This window comes from Astatotilapia calliptera, chromosome 23 (genome assembly GCF_964374335.1).
Source record: "Astatotilapia calliptera chromosome 23, fAstCal68.1, whole genome shotgun sequence".
Taxonomy (NCBI): Eukaryota; Metazoa; Chordata; class Actinopteri; order Cichliformes; family Cichlidae; genus Astatotilapia; species Astatotilapia calliptera.
This window is the reverse complement of record NC_137443.1, coordinates 11703421-11712692: the sequence shown is the minus strand read 5'-3', so window position 1 is coordinate 11712692 and position 9272 is coordinate 11703421. Positions and strand designations below refer to the sequence as shown.

Sequence of the window (9272 nt, the reverse complement as noted above, 5' to 3'; positions counted from 1 at the left end):
AAGACATTCAGCAACTCTCTTGTGGAGAACACAAACAAGTTTCAAGTTTTAATTGCAGAAGCTACAAAGTCACAGACGGCACGGGATGATAAAGTAAGCAGGATAAATAATGTTAATAAGTATTACAGTGCTGGGGCAAGCAAATTCTGGCTGTGCAAATGAAGATAAGAAAAAACAAAAAACCAAACAAGCAAAGCAAAGTCCTACAATACTGTGAAAGTCACAGAACGCAAGTGGATTTAGAAAAGGGATAAATTCATGTTGCAGCAACATCTGCCGCTAAAAAACTAGTATTGCTTACATAAAGTAACAGAGATGATGAAATCTTTATTACAGTTTATCTTAATCTGAATGGCTATTTGACTATCTCCCTCATAGGAGAGGCTCTGCTGTGTGATCAGCAGCTTGTATGAAGGCTGTCAGAGCACTTGCAGTAGATTTATTAAGATGCTAAAGAGAGTGAGCTACACACATGAGCCTTCGAGCCTGCGAAAGTCATTATTTCAGCAATTAATTATTCATGAATGAAAGCTTAAAAGTAGCTTTGGCTCCAAGCAATTTCACTGAAAGGTCCAGTAGGTTTAAACTCCTTTAACTTAACACAGCAACAGCACTGCCGGCTCTCACCGCTCCCTTTCAAAGTCCTGCTTGTTTATATCAGTGTCACTTGAACAAACACAACTGGTTACACATTCATTTCAAACACAAACCCCAAATTGTGCTGAGGAACAATTAGATTTGACTGGAGGCTTATTGAGATTTAATGAGACGGAATTATTCCTCTATTGTGTTAATTTAGGCTCAGTGAGAAGATGCAAATACAGAAAGAGCTTAAACTCAGCATGGAAACTGCTCAAAGTTGCTGAATGCTTTTCTGGAATTACAGTGAGCAGCACTTTTAGGAACTGTTATTAAAATTGTTTCCACTTGAAAAAGTTTTTTTTTTTTTTTAAATAGAAAACAACTTTCTTTTCATAGGGGATGATTTCATTTTTGCATTTTAATGTCTTTCAGCTGTTTGTTTCGAGGTTTAAATGTGGTGAATTTCGCGCATGTTGGGAATAGATGACACTGGGACACTGTGTGATCAACATGCATCCTCGGGTAGGCTATTTGGATCCGCTTTATTGCTCCCTGGAAGCCTATTTCAGGTACTTTCCACACTGCTCCACAGAGAGGAGAGCAATAAATGCTCATCTTTATCAGGAAACGGCTTTGAATCGGCCTCGTTGTTTCATCTTAACGTCAGCACAGTAAGCGGAACCGTGAGGAACTTCTCCAAACCTTCTGTTGTTTGTGTTTCAGAATAAAGGTCTCTTGGAGTAAAGAACGGCGGGCTCTGTCAGGTGCGTGCCTCAGGTTGAGTTTGAACTCGTGCCTAGCGCCACTAATCAGTCATCACTTTGCCACCGTGAAACTGAGTTAACACTGAGCTGACTGTAGGAGCGCGCATGCCCCAAACAGCTGCCTGACTTTGATGTTCGGAGGCTTTGGGCTTGCCTCACCGTTTAAGCCCAATTAGTCATTAATCAATTCCATTCCACTCGCTGCATGATTCTGCTTCAGGTTTTGGCTCTAACAGGCTCAGTGCCGGAGATGCTGTAGCTCACACTGCCACTAGAAGAAACGCCGAGGTCTTCCGACTCCACCGGAGCTCCAGAGTGCCGCTCACGGAGCGGAACTGTTCGCGATCAGCGGATGAATGGGACTTTGCGCTGGACCCCGAGCCCGGCTTTGCGCGAAGGTGTGGCGCACAGGCGGTGAGGAAAAGTCCTTTCTTTCTCTGAGAGGCGCGGAGGAGAGCGCACTGCTGTGAGGACGCGAGGCTGAGAGCGGCAGATGTCAGTCCCAAACGCCGCAGCTGCTGTGCCACTGTGCCGGACGCCCGTTGTCGCTTTCTCCTGTTCGTCACCCACTGCTCCCAGCGCGTCCACGTCCCTCGGGGGGAGATTTCGGACGGCTGTGAGGGAGTGCTGCTGCAGACACTAACGGGGAATGCCATGTGTCGCCGCGCGACATAGGAGCTCTTTGTGGGCTGTTCTGCACCGTGGACAGGTGGTGCCCCGTGTGTGTGTGTCCGTGTGTGCGCTCACACTAGCAGGGGGTTCGGACAGTTGTCTGGGGGATGTCAGGCCAGCGTACGAGATCAGCGTTTGCCAGAGACAGGTGCGGCAGGGAGGAGTAGTTTCCAAAGCCCTCCACCGGATCTGGTAACGCAGTAACGAGCTCGCTCTCGGATATTTTGTACCCAGTGAGGAGACACAACGGACTCGCGCTGCTTTCACTCTTCTTGTCCCTGATAGTGAGAGGTAAGTGGACCGAGCTGTCCGGTGTGGAGGTGAGGTGTGGTGCGCTTTTTGTGGCGCTTTGACGCCAAAAAGCGCTTTTCGGGGAAAAATGATTATAGGAAGAAATGTACTCATCAGAACCGAGCCGACCCACAGGACCGGGCTAACCTGGTCTCTGTGCATCAGCGCTACAGTCGCTCTCACTGTACAAATATCATACTGCGTAGCTTGCAGCTACGCACAAAACAGGCGGATTTCTGCTGCCCGCAGCCCGAAGGCGCTTCACCTTCCATCCATCGGTATGGATTTTCATCCTTAAGGTTTGACTAATTGCATCGTGATGAGGTGTCAGTGCAGCTCAGTCAAACAGGTTCTCCCGGAGGGTTCATTGTGAATTCTTGATTTATCCTCTTTGACTCTGGCGTAAGGCTCAATTACAAAACATCATTTCCAAACCCAGAGTTGCAGAACAGTGGACGCACAGTGAACCCGATTGGTCAGACGGCCCCTCTCTGTGAACTGGTTTGTTTGTGCAGTGAGTGGGATTTGTGTGATTGCATGTTATCTGCTGCTGGTCTGTTCTGAAGTCCTACCCGCTGGGCCCCTAATGTCCACCACTCCTGCCTTCAAGCTCTGTCATCTCTCTCCCCCCCCCCTCCCTCTGCAGTAGCTGCTGTCTTTACAGTACATTGGGCTAGTTGGCTGGATAGTATCAGAATCACATTTTTGCTTTTGTGCAAGGACCACTACTTCTCAGTAGCTGGCTCCTGGTATCTTGAAGTTCTCCCATTTGGGGGCAGTGTTTTTGTTGCGGTCCCTGTTTCAAATTCAAATTGCTTTTCAGCTTCCTTTTGTCCAAAGCTGAGGTTTGTGGACTGGAAAGTGCAGTCCCCAAGGGTCGAGGCATTCCTATAATAAGCACTGGTGTAAGTGAGGGGAGAGAAGAATAAGAGAGACATCTTGAAAGAGTGAGACAGTGCCCCCGGACCAGTGTGAGGGTAGGCACAGCTAAGAGAATACCAGCACCTCCACTAACCTTTCTGTCGCTACCTTGTCAATCAGCCTTCGAGGACAAGAGCCTCTTTAATTCCTCTTCCTCGAGTCCGGGCTGTCACCCACTCTGACAGCCAGGGCTCGGGGTTGCTGCCGCAGGATCCACACAGTTCCTCTGTCCCTGCTGCTCACATCCTGCTGCACCAGTCTGTTTCAGACCTTTCTTAAGGGACATACAAGTTTGTGGCGAAAAGGACGCAGAGATGATCGTGAACTGGAAACCTTCTAATGTGTCGAGGCATCTTTGACGTGACAGAGTGGGAGCTGTCCTCTTTTTCTCAAGTGCTGACATCCCTTTTAAGGCCCATCACACAATCAGTAATTACAAGACAAATGCTATCACAGGAAATTAATAAACAGGCGGCAGAGGAAATACCGCTGTGATAGGATCTGTAATGGATACAGGTTTTATTTGTTTGGAAGCCATGGACCAAACACCCTGTGAGAGTTTAGGAGAGAAGCATTGTGACGTGTTTATGGAAAAACTGATCAAAATTTAGGTTGTTAACAAGATTGAGGAATGAAAATTATTAAGAGACAGACATTAGAGCTTCCGACAGATAAGGCTAATATAACCGTAAGCATTACTGAAAAAGAAATTAGATTGAACTCGTTAACAGCTTCACAAAAGTGACTTTTGATGGGATTCATAATGAGCTACCTGAGCAAAGCTGAATCCGAGGAGTTTGTGCATGCAGTGAAGGGGGGATAAATGCTTCCTCACTCAGTATATAAATAACTAGACAGTAGGAAGCATTGCTCCTTCCAAGAGAAATGACTCAGTGGGGGACAAGATAGCACAAAAAATTATAAAAGGCAAACATAAGGAAAGCGATTGATGAAATGGTGTGCCTGATGTTGGAGCTGATGTCCTGAGCACTAAAAGTGATTAGTGGAAAAACCCCAACAGAAGAAAAAGTAATAGATCCGAGTTAGATCCAAACGTAGGAGCAGGATTTTTTTTTTTTTTTTTTTGTCAATGGAGAACTCGGATAATAAGGCTAAATGAAACGAGGCAGGGGGTTAGACTGTTCCAAGGTCCCAGTGCTGATGTCAGTTTTTGGCGGCGTTTTCTCCTCGAAGCTTAACAAACCGCTCACTGGAGCTTGGCTAATCCTTGGCTAGCAGTGCCCAGTGATTTATTATAAAGTTAGCTAATTTAGGGAGATCTGCAATATCCCACCATGCACGCATGCCCTCGACAGATCCACCGCGGTCTGGAGTCGGAATCGCAATTTAGTTATGGGAATCGTTTGTGTGTGTGCAGGTCAAAGAGGGAGGCAGAATGAGAGTTTGTCTATGTCTGTCAAAGAGAACCACAAGGACCAGTGTTCTTCATATTGTGTCTGCCTTCCTGTGTATGGACTTTGTGAGGGCATGTGTGTGAGTCAGTGTGTCTGAGCCCTATACAAGTGTGATTCAGCACTGTCCAGCCTGGCTTGAATGGGTGCCCTGTTTGTGCCTCATTTCTGACACCAACAGCCGCTCTGCACCCCTTGCTTCGGGGCAAGTGTTGCACCCTGTGTGCTAAAATAACAGGTGCCTTTATGCAGTGACTTAATCCCTCTTCTGCACCTTCCTCCAGCACCCCGCCGGGGGGGTTACGTCACCTGTGAGACTGGGTCTGTTCCAGCATAGAAATCAAAAACATAGATTAGTCAGACAAAGCGTTGTTTTCCAGATTGGCTGAGGAAAATGTTACGGCATTAAGTCTTACCTCATCAAGGTTTTATTTTTACATTCATTCCATCTGACTGCAGAAAGAAATTTGTAGAAACCTGAAATCTGTGATTAGAAACTAGGATTTGAAAAGCCTTCTTAGACCTCCTTACTGCCAGGGTTTCTTCTTGTTCTTCTGCATCTATTATCTGTTCTTTAAAGGGCACAGATGATTATCCGTGTGCACCATCACGATGAGGGCTACCTGTTTTAAAAAAAAAAAAAACAACACCAAGCCATTTTTCTCGAATGATATTGATAACCAGTTCCAGGCATTGCCCTCTCCCAGATAGTAAAGACCTGCAGTGATACTGGGAATACTCCAGTTGGTTAGACAGTGGTGCTGTTTTCTGATGTCAGGTTTCATAAACTGAATAAATAATCCAGATCGTGTCATCAGGTTTGTTTGGGCTGTCATACATCTTCTTGGGTTTTTGCCAGCCTAGCAGAACTATTCGAAGCATCCTTCGAGGGAGCAAAGCTCTCACCACCTACATCAATCTAGTGTGAGCCTGACAGATGAAATAAGACGAAATACTATTGAGCTGCACGGTCCGGGGGGCTCATGCTAAACCCGGCACCCAGGTCTCTTTTTCTTCTTCCTTTCTCTTCAGAGTACCCCCCCCCCCCCATTACCTCTCGTCACCCCCCTCCTCCCCCTCTCGCTCTTAAGTCTCCTTTGGACCTTGATGTCAAGGCCTCTCAGGCAGTGTGGTCTCCGTCTGCAGGCTGTCAGGGCAGGGACACTGCCCACTGGGATCCTGAATGGGACAAATTGACCGTAACAATGTTCCCACTTAGCATGTGGAGCTGGAGAAAGAGAAGGTGAAAAGAAGGGACTGATGATTGAGGGGCAGGCCAGCAACCGGGGAGGGAGAAAGTGGGGGTGCAGGCAGGAGGTGTATGAATTGAAAACTTATATTTAATCATGCTGCTCGTATTTTGAAAATCCTGTCATCTCAAATTCTCCCTCCTGCACACACACACACACACACACACACACACACACACACACACACACACACACACACACACACACACACACACACATTGCTTTGCTTGTTGTTATTTGCCCAAGGCTACTGCTGGAGTTGCCATAGCAGCAGGATAAACACATCTGCTTGTGACCCTGCGAGCGCGCGCGCACACACACACACACACACACACACACACACACACACACACACACACACACACACACACACACACACACACCTCATTCTCAGTGCCCAGCTGCCTTTCATGGGTTGGGGGTTTGTCAAGGCTGGCAGTTTGATCTGCACTAAGGTGTTACCACTGCCTCACAAAGGGTCAAAGATCATCCAGCCCCCCCATTAAAATGCAATAAGACCCACAGCCCAATGGGACCACCACCGCCATTTAATCACACACCGCTGCTCCCTCATCATCTGGTCTCTCCCTTTTATCTTTTAATCACTTGTTTTTCCAGCCCCGTCTTCCTTTCGCTCTCATCTCCCCGTCTTCACGTCTCTTATGCATCCAGTGCAAATAAGCCGAGGCAGCCAGAGTAGATGAGTATTCAAAGAAGTGAAGCTCAATAGAGTCAATAATAAGTGGTTTTTCAGTGTTCTTTGAAAAGTCTGCCTCGTATAGCCGCTCTCATCTGCAGCCGCGAGCCAGTTTCTCCTCAGAATTTGTAAAGTCTTAATTTCAGGATTTTTCCCGTGCCCTTTAGCTGTGACAGAATGTCCCCGAGAAGAAGTCGGAGTGGGATCGTGTTGTGTAAGCCTGAGGTTGTGCAGTATGGCAGCAACAAAGAATGCAGCAGCTATCACTACAGGCCAAGTGGCTGCTGAATGAAGATGCTTCCCATTGCAAAGCTGCCATCCCATACAGGCTTATTGTATCTCCAAAGGGAGTGTGTGCGTGTGTGTGTGTGTGTGTGTGTGTGTTTTCCTGTTTGTGAATAAGGTACGAGCAGCAGATTCTTTCATTATCTGCAACAGTGAGAAAGAGACACTGTCACATGTAAATTGTAAACCCAACCAGGAGCGATCCAGGACTGAAAGACGAGGCAGACAGACGCGATGAAGATGGTTTATTTGCTTCCCCGATGCAAATAAACAATTTGTGTGTGTGTGTGTGTGTGAGCTCAGTGTTTTCCACAGCCTTTTTGCATTCATATCTTTTGGGGACATCTAATTGACATAATGCTTTCCCTAGCCCCTTACCCTAACCATGCAAAATGAAACCCTAAACCTAACCATAACCCAATTGTAATCCTGTCACTAAAACCACACTTTGAGTCTCAAAAATGCCTTCAAACTTGTGGGGACCATGATTTTGGTTTCCATAAGTACAGTAAACTTCCAATTTTTGGTCCCCAAAAAGACATGAATACACACTCTTTGGGTTACTCTCACACTCCTGACGTCTCTGTGTCAACAGAGCCTCCTTTTTTTTAGCAAGAGAAGAAACTAATGAGGGTCTCTGGTCCCAAATACAACACGACCAGCCGACTGAGACTCCCACTCAGAAACGAGCCTCCACAGGCCCAAAGCAAAGAGCACCACATTCAGTGCCAGCAGCAATGCCGCAATTATATTATTTTTCTTCTCTGATGTGATAAAAATAGCAACACTCATTTCTATAATAGCATTCACAGACACATGTTGTACACCTCCTTGGCTAGATCTCCCTTGTTAGGTTGCTATGATAACGAAGAGCATAACTAATAAGGCACAGTTTAACAACTGTGCGGTTGCAGACACGGTGAAGAGGATGCCGGTCACACACATCCTGAATCATTTCCCGCATCGGCACAGCGTGAATCTGAAAAAAGCGTGCCCTGCGGGCCGGGCTGGTATTATCCCGCTGCTGTTTTATGGCTGATTCATTTCTTTGGGGAACTTCCAGCCCAAATGACTTTATCTGGTTGTTTTATGGCTGCGGAGGAAGAGCAAAAATAAAATCAGTGTTCTCACGTCGGCATTGTCTGAGTCTGCTGCTGACAGAGTTGTTTACGGCTGTTGTTGCTACAGCTTTTTTGTTTTGTTTTGGGTTTTTTTGCTCGTGTTGCTCCGGTCTCTCCAGCATCGCGGTTTTAAGTTTCTGACTGTACTCTTTAAAAAAACAAAAAAGTTAATGTCTCGTTGTGCTGCCAAGCTGCCACTTGTTTTGTGCTTTGAGGTAATTAACAGCTTAATGTGCTCGGTGACCTGAGGGAATCAGTCATGCTGAAAAAACAAAAAGAAAACTATGGCTCGCTGGCACCGGGCGGAGGGCAGTTGGCGAGGTGGAGGGGACGGAGCAGAGACTGTGACCTGCTGTCTCTCCTCGCTCAGTAATGGTGAAATGAAGAGAGAGTGGGGAGTGAGTGAGGCAGGGCAGGGTATGGTTTATGGATGGAGCTGCACTGCAAGGTATGTGGGGAAGCTGGGGAGGTGGAAAACAGTTGAAGGGTCTTGAGAGGAGGCTTGTTCAGCCTGTGTTGCTCTTGGAAAGTGGAGGCAAAGTGGGTCCTTCAACATACTTGCCTAAATTAATGGCTCAGAAGCACCAATTAATGTACAGCCTTGCTGTGGGTCTCTGCTGTGCTGAATCAAAGAGGTCTTGCTGTGCGGTGCGTCTGCTCGTCTCCCAACCGTCATGCATGTGTGCACGCGCTCACAAACACCCCCACGCAGTGGAGATTTTGGCCAAGGAAGTCGATCCAATGAGGGAGAGATGAGATGAAAGCTTCACACAGAGCTAACAAAGCTGAATGTCAAGGTTAAAGAACAAAAAGGATGATGATTTGGGGCTTTGTTAATAAGTGCTGAAAAGATCAAGGCAAGGTCGAGTTGGATGTCTCGGATGAGAAGAGCTGAAATAAGGAGTGGAGGCGGGATGAGGACAGAAATCGCAGAATCAGACTGGGACCCATCTGGAGGCAACAGGTCTGATGACAGCAGGCGGGTCCTCGATCCAAGCGTCCCAGCCGTGTGAGACAGCCAGGACGAGAGCCAGGGTCTCCCCTCGTCCAAGACCCCCGGAGACTCGGCCCGTCCACCGGCAATCTGTCCCCTGGTACTTAACCACTTGAGCGTGACAGAGAGGCATGTTTGTTATGATGGGTTATGGATTACAATTGTTCCAGCTGAAAGTGGATGGTTGATTACACGGTATTAGCCACCGCTGTCAGAGATGAGTGGATTCTGTGGGGATGGTAGACGGTCTGTATACCAAGGAGTTATGTGGAAAATGATTTAT

The 9272-nt window shown here is 47.1% G+C and overlaps 1 protein-coding gene across 1 annotated transcript in view; it reads left to right on the top strand.

The window, feature by feature from the left end:
* The first annotated feature begins 1595 nt into the window (after positions 1 to 1595).
* The window catches only part of sema6bb (sema domain, transmembrane domain (TM), and cytoplasmic domain, (semaphorin) 6Bb), a 127545-nt gene continuing 119868 nt past the window's right edge, over positions 1596 to 9272 (top strand). Inside the window, exon 1 of the mRNA XM_026159696.2 lies at positions 1596 to 2309. The gene's annotated coding sequence lies outside the window, so the exon portion shown is untranslated. The remainder of the gene's footprint in view (positions 2310 to 9272) is intronic.